At 23.5% G+C, this 12879-nt stretch overlaps 1 pseudogene; it reads left to right on the top strand.

The window, feature by feature from the left end:
• The first annotated feature begins 561 nt into the window (after positions 1 to 561).
• On the top strand, positions 562 to 2111 carry LOC136997504 (cytochrome b-like; annotated as a pseudogene).
• The last annotated feature ends 10768 nt before the right edge of the window (positions 2112 to 12879 follow it).

The raw sequence follows: 12879 nt of genomic DNA, 5'->3' as shown, positions 1-12879 counted from the left end.
TAACCCTACTTAAATTTATCATCTTAACAAACATACCCGCAATATAATTATAAAAACAAAAATAATATCCAATTCAAACAACTAAACTTAAATCAAACAAAAAAAAATCAATTAAATAAATTTATAGTCAGAAAAATATAAATTTATATATATCTCTAATCCCCAAAATTAATATTTTATTTAAAACTATTTTCTGCCCTCTAAAAACATATTTATGCTAAAAACTACTACCTTTATTCCTTTTTTTATTACAATTATAATAATTTTAATACTCATATTTATAGCTAATAATATTTACTCTCACCCAATTATAAATATAATTCTAATTATTATTTATAGAATTTTAATAACATTAAATATATCACTTTGAAAAATAAACTTCATATACTCCATTATACTTTTTTTAATTATAATTAGAGGTTTATTAATTATTTTTCTATATTTCTCAAGATTAATTTCTAATAAACAAATAAATTTTATTTTAAATAATAATAAATTATTTTTATTAACTATTATATTAAATATTATATTTCTTACTTTTAATATTATTAATAAAAAAATTTATTATTTTAACCCAATATATCAAACAAGAGAAACTAACTTATTAAATAAAATCAATGAAAAAATATTTAATAATATTTTAAATCTTTATACTTACCCCTATAACAACCTAACAATCATATGTATAATATTTTTATTAATTAGTCTATTTACAATCATTAAAATTTCATCAGTAAAATCAAAATCTTTACGAAAAATATCTAAATAATCTTAAACCTTTTATTTAATAAATATGAAAAAAATTAATTTAATAACCATAATAAATGACTCTCTTTTAAAATTACCTACTCCAACAAATATCTCATATTGATGAAATTTTGGGTCTCTTTTAGGAATATTTTTAGGAATTCAAATCATTAGAGGATTCATCTTATCAATACATTATTGCCCAAATACACTAATAGCTTTTAACAGAATTATCCATATTATACAAAATGTAAATTATGGATGATTAATGCATAACATTCATATTAATGGGGCCTCAATATTTTTTATCTGCATATACACTCACATTGGACGAGGATTATACTATAATTCATTTATACTTAAAAATACCTGAATAGTAGGAGTATCTATTTTTTTTATTTCTATAGCTACAGCTTTTTTAGGATATGTATTACCCTGAGGTCAAATATCTTTTTGAGGAGCAACAGTTATTACAAACTTAGTATCTACAATCCCATATATTGGAACTATAATCGTTCAATGATTATGGGGAGGATTTTCCATTAACAACGCTACTCTCAATCGTTTTTACTCAATTCATTTTATTTTACCTTTTATAATCCTAATAATAGTATTATTACATCTTTTTTTTCTTCATAATACCGGATCATCAAACCCATTAAGATTAAACAGAAACTACAATAAAATTCCTTTTAACTCATATTTTACTCTTAAAGATATATTTGGATTTATAATTTTTTTATTAATCTTTACTATTATTATTTTACAATATCCCTATATATTTAGAGACCCGGATAATTTTATCCCTGCAAATCCAATAGTTACACCAGTTCATATTCAACCAGAATAATATTTTCTATTTGCTTACGCAATCCTACGCTCAATCCCAAGTAAATTAGGAGGGGTACTAGCCTTACTTACATCAATCATAATCTTATATATCATACCATTAATATCTACTTCAATAAATACTATAGGATTTTACCCTTTTAGCCAATTTTTATATTGAACTTTTATTAATATTTTTATTTTACTAACTTGAATTGGAGCTCAACCAATTGAATACCCTTATGTCCACCTAAGACAAATTTTATCTTTATCTTACTTCCTATATTTTATATTATTGTTTATATCATACAAATATTGAGATAAACATATATTCTACTAATTAATTCAATTAACTTAAAAGTTAATGATCTTGAACAAGAATATATTTTAAAAATATAATAAAGAAATAAAATTTTCTATTAACTTTTTTCATAATTACAAATCTAAATAAACAAAGTAAATATAATTTTAAAAGAAAAAATTATTACTAAATAATTTAATACTAATGGCAAAATAATTTTCCAACACAAATACATCAACTCATCATATCGCATTCGAGGTAATAAACCACGCATAAAAATAATCAATATACAAAATATATTAATATACAAAAATATTATTAAAACTCTTCTAATACTCATAAACAAAAAACATATTAACATTCTAAAAAAAATAATTATACCATACTCGCCTATAAAAATTAAAGCAAATCCTCCTCTAAAATATTCAATATTAAACCCAGAAACTAATTCAGATTCTCCTTCAATAAAATCCATAGGTCTTCGATTCAACTTAGCTAAAACCCTAATAAAAAACATAACAAAAACAGGAAATATATATATTAAATATCATATATAAACCTGCCACTTATTAAAATCTAATAATGAGTATCTTTCTCTTATTAACATTAAAACTAAAACTATAAAAATAAATCTTACTTCATAAGATAAAGTTTGAGCTACAGATCGCAAAGCCTCCAACAAAGAATATGTAGAATTAGATGATCACCCTATTATTAATAAAATATATCCACTAATTTTTATTACTAAAATTAAAAATAATATTGAATAATTTATAAAATAAATATTAGTAATAAAAGGATATACCATCCATATTACTAATATCATTAAAAATCTTACAATAGGACACAAGTAATAAATATACTGATTAGACTTAAAAATATAAAATAACTCCTTATTAAATAACTTAATAGCATCACTAAAAGGTTGTATAATACCTATTAATCCTAATTTATTAGGACCTTTTCGATATTGAACATACCCTAACAATTTACGCTCTAACAAAGTTAAAAAAGCAACTCCTACTAATAATATTAACAATAATCCTAAAAGACTAGCAATATTTAAAATTAAATAATGAACAAAATTACAAATAATTATTATTTATATTTTCCTAAAATATATTTATAAATTCTAAATTTATCACACTTATCTGCCAAAATAATTTTTTATACTACACAATCTATTAAATTTATTTAAAAATATTTTATTTACAAAGTCCTTTCGTACAATCATAAATTATATTTTATTATAGATAGAAACTGACCTGACTCACGTCGGTCTAAACTCAAATCATGTAAGATTTTAATAGTCGAACAGACTAGAATTTTAAACATCTTCATTTAAACTAAATCTTAATTCAACATCGAGGTCGCAAACATTTTTATTAATAAGATCTCACCAAAAATATTACGCTGTTATCCCTAAGGTAATTAATTCTAAATTAAAAATTAATAATCAAAAATTTACCAATTAATGTATTTAACTTTTTAAAGTTTTACTAATTTAAATGTCCTCCCAACAAAATATAAATATAACTTTTACAACTTAAAATTTAAAATCATATTTATATAAAATTCTATAGGGTCTTATCGTCCCATAAATAAATTTAAGCATTTTTACTTAAAATTCTAATTCTAACTTTATAAAAAAGAAAGTATAAATCTTATTTATTCATTCATTCCAGTCTTTAATTAAAAGACAAATTATTATGCTACCTTTGTACAGTCAATTTACTGCAGCTATTTAATTATTTTCATTGAGCAGAACTAATCTTATATTATTCTCAAAAAACTATGTTTTTATTAAACAGTTGAATTTATTAAATTTGCCAAATTACTATTTATTATTTAAACAATTATATATTTTTATAAATTATTCTATTTATACTAATTTTATCATTATTTCTTTTTTTTTTAAATTATTAAAAATATTTATATACTTTATAAATTTCTAAACAATAAATCTCTAAAATATCTTAATATAAATTATTAAATTTTTATTATAAATAATCAAATTTTAAGACTATTAATATTTTTTTAAACAATTAACAAATAAAATTTTAATTTTATTTACAGCTTATCCCATAAATATTTTATAAAATTAAAAATATAATTTTTTTAATTAACCAATAAATTTTTAAATTTTATATAAATTAAATTTATTTATATAAAAACTAGATATCATTATAATTGAATAAAATATCTTTTCTAACTTAATATTTAAAATATTTATACCACAATAAATCTCATATAAAATTAGAACTTATAATTTCGAGATAATTATAAAATATATAACTATATTTTTAATAAATCCTGATACAAAAGGAACAATAAAATAAATTTTCTTATATTAATCTTATTATACTTAAAATAAATTTATCTACATTACTGTATTTATTATTAATAAAATTAATTAATTTCATTTAACTAACTATAAAACTTTATTAATTTATTATAACTTTATTTATTTATAAATTTAAATACTCAAATTACATTAATTATCTATCACATACAAAAAAAAATTTTATTATTTTATTAAATAATCTCCTCATTGTAAATGAATTATTTTTATATTATTAAACTAAAATTTTTTTACCATCTAAATACACTTTCCAGTACATTTACTATGTTACGACTTTTTTCATTTCAAAATGAAAATGACGGGCAATTTGTACACATTTTTTATATATATATATATATATATATATATATATACTTTTCAATTTATTTACTTAAATAAATTTACTATTAAATCCAATTTCACTATTATATTAATATAAAAGATCCAATAATACAATTAAACTGTAACTCATCTAATCCTAATTATTCTACATTTTGATTTGAATTACACTTTAATTAAAATTTTAAAATATTCTCACTATAATGATAAATTCTAAACAACAATACATAAAAATATTTAAATTAGGTAAATCTACTCATGGATTATCATTTAATAAACAAGTTCCTCTAATAAAAAAAATACCGCCAAATTATATAAATTTAATGATTTTCATTTAATACTTCAATCTATTAATTTTTTATTCTCTAATATAATAGGGTATCTAATCCTAATTTATTACAAAGATTAATATATTTTTTATATATATAATTCATCAAATAATAATAATTTATAATTGCAATTTATATTTCACTAAAAAATTTCAACTATAATCACAATAATTGATATATTCTTACTAACTTATATCAAATTAAATAAAGTTCATTCTTATAATTAGTTTAACCGCAATTGCTGGCACTAATTTTATTTATAATTAACTAAATTACTGTGGGCCTACTCATTACTAGGGCCTATATCTCCTTTAGGACCTATATCTCCTTCTGAACCTTTATCTCCCTTAGAACCTATATCCCCCTTGGGACCTATATCTCCTTCCGAATCTTTATCTCCTTTAGAACCTGTATCACCCAAAGGTGATAAAAAAGGTTCCAAAGAACCTTTATCTCCTTTAGGGCCTATATCTCCTTCTGGTCCTGTATCGCCTTTCTTACCAGTATCTCCCTTAGGTCCTGTATCTCCTTCATGACCTGTGTCACCTTTAGGACCTGAATTACCTTTCTGACCAGTATCGCCTTTAGGACTATCCCCTTTAGGACCCGTATCACCTTTAGGACCCGTATCACCTTTAGGACCCGTATCGCCTTTAGGACCGGTATCACCTTTAGGACCCGTATCGCCTTTAGGACCGGTATCGCCTTTAGGACCCGTATCGCCTTTAGGACCGGTATCGCCTTTAGGACCAGTGTTACCTTTAGGACCGGTATCGCCTTTAGGACCTTTGTCTCCCGAAAGACCTGTATCCCCTACAGGACCTTTATCTCCATCAGGACCTTCCGCAGGATTATCTATCTTTATTTCATCCTGCTTATTCAATTTATCATTATTTATGTAAATAACAAAAATCCATACTATTAGTGTCGTTATTATTACAACAATAAAAAATATAGAAATATATACAACGTTGTTGTTAACGTACATTTTATATATTGTAAAATAATTAAATTTTAAAACTGTAAAATATTGAATATATTACAACTATATTTGTTATAACTGAAATTTTATATCAAATAGTAATTGTTATTAGTCTATATATCCTAATAAGTTATATTGGAGATGTTTATGTACAATAAATATTATAGTAAAATAATAAAATAAATAGTATATTTTGATTTATCTTTTATAACTAACCATAAACTTTATAACAATACAATATTGACTCTAAAAACAGTAACTCAGCCTTAAATAAAATTCAAGATGGTCCCAAGCCCGTTAATGAGGAGGGTATATATTTTAGATAATTTTTTTAATAAAGTACATATAATAAAAATTTTTTTATTTAATTAATAAATAATATGTAACTAAAGTAAAAAATTTTATATTATAACTGAAAATATATAAGCGTACTAAAAAATGGATACCATTAGAATTTTTTCAAATCACATAATATATTTCAATATATTTAATTCTCTCAATCTTGAAGATCTTAATAACTTATATAAAACAGGATGTAGTGTTATAACAAAATCAATACTACATTATATAGAATATAAGCCAGTTGTACTTAATTATATTGATGATATTCACGAGGATATTTTGAAAATATTTGTCGAAAATGACAGAGGATTAATCTTACTTAAATATGATCTATCAGAAAATTTTCTAAATTTCTATGTCGACAAACAAAAAGATAAAATCAGACATGTACAATGGTTGTGTATATCTCAAAAACAAAAACTATATCATGAATTTATTTCAAACAATATATCTAATGTAATTTGGGAAGATATTTCAAAAAGGAATTTAGATATTAATTTCTTAAGAAAATTCAAGAACTACATAAAATGGGATGTATATTTTAACAATAATAAAATGCCAATACAACATATCATGGAATTTATGGACTTGGAAAACTTTCCATGTAGAACTATATCCACAACTCAAACATTACCAGATCATTTTATAAAAAAAAAATTTTACAAAACTAGATTTAAGATCAATAATAGAAAATCAAAAACTATCAAAAAGTTTTGTTGAAGAAATAATTGATAAAATTCCTCAAGATTTGATTATTTATATAGTTAAGAGTCAAGTTTTAAACAACGATATTTCTTTTATAAGAAAAATACTAAACAAATTTGATTCTAATTGTTGGAAGTATATTTCTCTTTATTACAGATTACCAGAATCATTTATAAGCGCGTACAAAGACAAAGTTATTTGGAAATTTATCTCTTCCAACCAAGATCTGTCACTTGATTTTATAAAAAAGTTTGAAGACTATATTGATTTTGATTTTCCATTGAATGGTGATTTAAATAATGAAGTTTTTGCTTATTGCGTAAGTAAATTTAACTGTCAATACATTATACATGTTAGTTCTAACTTAAAACAAGAACATATAAGATATTTAATTGGAAAATGTGACGAGGAATCTTTAGATCAGTTGTGTACCGACTTTAAAATTCCAGACGATATAATAATAGAATACAAAGATAAAGTTGATTGGCATCTTATTTGTAAATTCCAAAGTTTATCTGAAGAAATAATAGATAAATTCTTGAATCTTATATGTTGGCAATGTATACAAATTAACCAAATATTATCTGAAAATTTTATAAGGAAACATTTATTAAATTTAAATTTAAACGTTATACTAAAATACCAAAATTTATCAAAAAATTTTCTATTAGAGTATAAAGATTTTATAAATTGGGAGATTACGTCAAAATATCAACGTATGTCAGAAGATACAATAAGAGAATTTTCAGATAAAGTTAATTGGGACTTTATCTCAAGATATCAGGTATTGTCCGAGAATTTTATAAGAGAATTTAAAGATTACGTAAATTGGATAATTATAAAGAATCATCAAAGTTATTCATTAGAGTTCTCTATTGAAATTGACAATTATATATAATAAATTAAGAAGTTACCTAAAAAGACATAAAATTTACATTTGTTATTACTTTTTTACTTTTGTGATTTTGTGCAATTAAGGTGTTTTGTCACTGTAATTTTATTCAGTGTTTGTGATCGGTTAATTATAATTTTAATGGTTTCTTATATTTGTAATCATTTTATTCTATTTTGTTAACTTTATATGTTTGTGATAAGTTTACTATAATTTTATATGGATATATATTTATAATCAATCTATTGTATAAGAGGGACTCAATTTATAACCATTATATTAGTTTAAGTCTGTTCCAGATCTAATATGGAGAGATAAACTATAAAAAAAAAGAGATCCTTTAAAATATACATATTTAAATCTAAGATAATATTATCATACTTAATAAGTATAATTTAAATCTTTAAGATAATATTATTATACTTAATAAGTATAATTTAAAGGTTTTATTTGTTTATAAGCTTCTTCCAAATATTGCTTCATTTCTTTATCTAATTCGTCTATAGTACTATTACAATAAACATTTATTGCAACAAATAAAATAGCTAACATTTTAATGCACAATTTATACATTTATAAATGAGAAAATTTTTTATTTTCAATTTTCTATACTTACTGAGTTTAACATGTGGACTCCACAATATTCAATAGTCACAAACAGTATTTATTGCACATCAGTAGGTAGAAATCTGATACTTCTTGGAGGGAATATCATAGATGCATCTATAGGAGTAATGTTGTGCGAGGGACTAGTTTCCCCACAAGATTCTGGAATAGGCGGTGGATTTACAGGTATTGTAAAAATGAATAGAGAAGTTTTTATGGTAGACGCAAGAGAAGTATCTCCAAAAAAATTAACTAAACTTTCTGATATAAAAAATAACTTTTATGAAATTGGTGTACCAGGTGCATTAAGACGATATCAAGCTATACATAGAAGATGGGGAAAGATGAACTTACGTAAAATAATAGAATATTTAGAAGTACTGTGTAAAAACGGAGTTCCTGCAGATAGAAATTTATTGAGAATAATAAATTACTACCAAAATTTTAAACATTTAATAGGAACAAATGGTAAAATGAGAAATATAGAATTGTGTAATACATTATCTAAAATTAAGAACAAAGGAATAAATCATTTTTATAATACAATATCAGAAGATATTATTAAAGATTTACATAACAATAACAATAAAATAGAAAAAAATGACTTTGTAAGATACAGAGCTAAAATAACAAAACCTTCATACAAAAGATTGAACAGTTCTATAGACTTTTACAGTACTAGTTATCCAGAAGTCGGAAAGGTTCTATTAGAAGATGTAAAAAAAATATTTAATAGTAAATATGATATAATCGAAATCCAGAGAGAATTTTATAAATCTGTTCCAAAGTACAGATACTACGAATATAGTAAAAAAATACCAAAATGGAAAGTTTCAGAAAAAGAAAAAAAACATGGAACTACAAATATTTGTATTCAAGACGATAAATATAACTGCTTGTGTTTCACGAGTACAATAAATAGATATTTTGGATCTAATTTTATATCTAATTCAACTGGTGTTATTTTAAATAATCAACTAAAAGATTTTCCAGATTATTATAATAAATCAATATCTAGAATTTCGCCCCCATCATATTCATCAGTAATAATAATGTTAAAGAACAAAAAACCTATATTAATGATGGGAGGAACTGGTGGATATAGAATTCCAAGTGGAGTATTAAACGTTATGTATAATATCTTTAGAAATAATATGACATTTAAAGACGCAATTGATAATCCTAGATTGTTTTCGAATAAATATAAAGAAATACAAGCCGAAAAATGCTATCTTACTAATAGATTATGTGATAAATATTATGAAAGAGTCAATGGAATGAAAAATAATAACGTGGTAATTTATGATTATAGCTCATACAATACTGTTACTGGAATTTATAAGAGAACCAGTATTTGATTTGAGAAGAGGAGGTTATGGATTAAGATTTAGTAGATTCGAGTATATATAATTAACAAATTTTGTTTTCATCTTCCAGCAATATTTTCTAGTCATTATATTTTCAATATTTGTTAAATTTTCATTTTAAATAAATGAAACTGTTATACTTTTTATATTTAGTAGAATTATTAGTTTGTAGCTGTAAAAAATATGATAGTTCTATATATGATAAGATTGGGAACAATGCAATAGTTAGTAACTTTAGAGTATGCGTAGAGAACGCAAAAGAAATAATTGAAAAGGGAGGTAACGCGATTGATGCAGCTATTTCGACTATGTTATGTGAAGGTGTTGGAAAACCTCAAGATATGGGACTCGGAGGAGGATTCTTTGGAATAATAAAATTTTTAAAAACAGATAAAACTTTTATAATAAATTCCAGAGAAGTCGCGCCTATAAAATTAAATACATCTTCTTTTGATTTTAAAACTTCTAATAAAATATTTGGTAAAGTAGTTGGAGTTCCTTTCGCCTTAAAGGGATATTACCATTTGCATAATAATTATGGAAAGTTAAAGTGGGAAAATATAGTGAATCCAATAGCAAAACTTGCAGATAACGGATTTGAATGTGTAATAGGAGATATACTAGAGAAATATCAATACATGTATATATATATATATATATATATATATATATATATATATATATATATATATTGAAGAAAAATATAGAGATGTTTTTATAAATAATAAAACTGGAATGTGGTATACCAAAATAACGATATATGGATAAGAAAAGATTTATCAAAAACTCTAAAAGATATTTCAAAGTATGGAGGAGAACTATTTTACAGAAATAAAACATACACAACGATGCTATTAAATGAAGTTAATTCGCAAAACGGAATATTAACAAACAACGACTTTCTTAAAGTCAAACCATTAATTACAAAACCCTTGGTTCAGTATTATACTTTCAACGGAAAAAGATACAAGTTAGAAACAACAAATCTTCCAGGGGGAGGTATATCTGTTATTTTTGTTTTAAGTATCCTAGAATCATATATGGAAAAGAATAATAACTCCGATAAACAAAGATTGAACTATGTAATAATAGAAGCATTGAAGTATTCATTTTCAATTAGGACAAATTTCGGAGATCCGAGATTCAATAATATGAATGGATTAATCGGATTGATGAAAAATAAAAAATTCCAAGAAATAACGTTAAATAAAATATTATTGAATAATAAAACATCTAACGACGATAAACATTACTATCAGAGATTTTCATTATTACCAGACTCTGGAACAGCAAATATTGTAATTAAAACAAATGATGCTATTATTTCCCTAACGAGTACAATAAATTTAAGATTTGGATCGTGGATCATTTCAAAATCTGGTATAATATTTAACAACCAAATGAGCGATTTTTCACTTCCAAATAGGATAGACGCCGGTCATCTCCCTCCTGCTAAATATAATTTTCCAGAGCCAGGAAAATATCCTATCTCGTCTATTGCAACTAGTATTTTAAGTGAGTTAGACAAAAAGACTAATAAATATAATGCCAAATACGTATTAGGAGCAGCTGGAGGTCATAAAATAATATCATCAATAGTTCAAGTGTTAAATAATATTATAAACAAAGATATGAATATAGTTGATGCTATCAAAGCTCCGAGATTTCATCATCAACTCGAGCCAAATTTATTATTCTCCGAAAGAGAATTTAGTAAAAATAATCGTGAATTATACAGAAGATATAACTACCACGAATCAATACCATATATGAGGGGAGATTATAGTGCAGTTACAGGAATAAGTATTGATAATGGTAAAATTTCTGCAACATTTGATCACAGAAGACCGGGAGGAGCATGTGTGTTCTAAAATAATTAATATTGTACATTTTTCTAGTCGTTAATCTTTAAATATTTGTATAAACATTAATAATATTAATTTATTCCAATCTTAAAACTATTTATAATTATAATATAATAAATGAAATTATTAATTTTATTAGTTATAATTTTTTCTTGTAAATCAGAACTTATTGTATTCAAAGAATCAGAACATACTGATTTAAGTCATATATATAATTACTTCAACGAAATAGATAAAATCATAACTCTTAATAATAGCTTCGATAAAAACACATTCAGATCATATGACGATATATACAACATAACAGGATATATACTACCAGGAGGAAAGTCAAACTTTTCTGATTACAAATCCAAGTATTGGGAATATACAAATTTAGTAATGGAAACAAATAAACCAAAAATATGTATATGCCTCGGAATGGAACATGTCGTAAAATATTTTACAAACGTTACTTTTTCAAGATGTTATATATACAGAACGATGTTAGATAACGAATATCACAATCATAAATGGTGTATAAGAAAGTCATTATTACATAAAAATTTATATAAATTTAATGATAAAAACATATATATAAAATATAAAAGATACAATAACATGACATTCTTAAACGAAATTAAAAGCTATAAACATAATATGTACGGATTCGCATACCATCCAGAAAAAAAAATTCTATCGTTAAAATCGAAACATTTAAGTTCTAAAGATAAAAATACTAAAATTAAGATTAAAAATTTTATAAAAGGAATGTAACTTACTATTTTATTCCACTAGATCCAAATCCTTTTGATCCTCTTTCTGTATTATTGATATCTAATTCATTTTTTGTAATCTCTAATAATTCAACATTTTCTATCTTCTCACATATAATTTGAGCAATTTTATCTCCTTTATTTATTACAAACGGAGCATCTCCATAGTTATACATTATTACAAATATCTCTCCTCTATAATCACTGTCTACAACGCCTCCTCCTACATCTAACAATTTTAAAGCCAGTCCAGATCTGGAAGCAATTCTTCCATAACATCCGTTTGGTATTATAACTTTCAAATTAGTCGGTATAGGATCATTTTTATTTGGAATTGGATAGATAATATGATCTGAGGACGCTCTTAAGTCATATCCAGCAGAACACATCGATGCCTTAACTGGAGCATAGGCATTATCTGAAGTCTTGTAAAACAGAAGATGTCTACAATTTGCCTTATCCATTTTACATACAGCAATA

This window comes from Linepithema humile, chromosome 1 (assembly GCF_040581485.1).
Source record: "Linepithema humile isolate Giens D197 chromosome 1, Lhum_UNIL_v1.0, whole genome shotgun sequence".
In the NCBI taxonomy this organism is placed as follows: Eukaryota; Metazoa; Arthropoda; class Insecta; order Hymenoptera; family Formicidae; genus Linepithema; species Linepithema humile.
The sequence above is the reverse complement of the archived record's forward strand: the minus strand, read 5'-3'. Positions and strand labels throughout refer to the sequence as shown.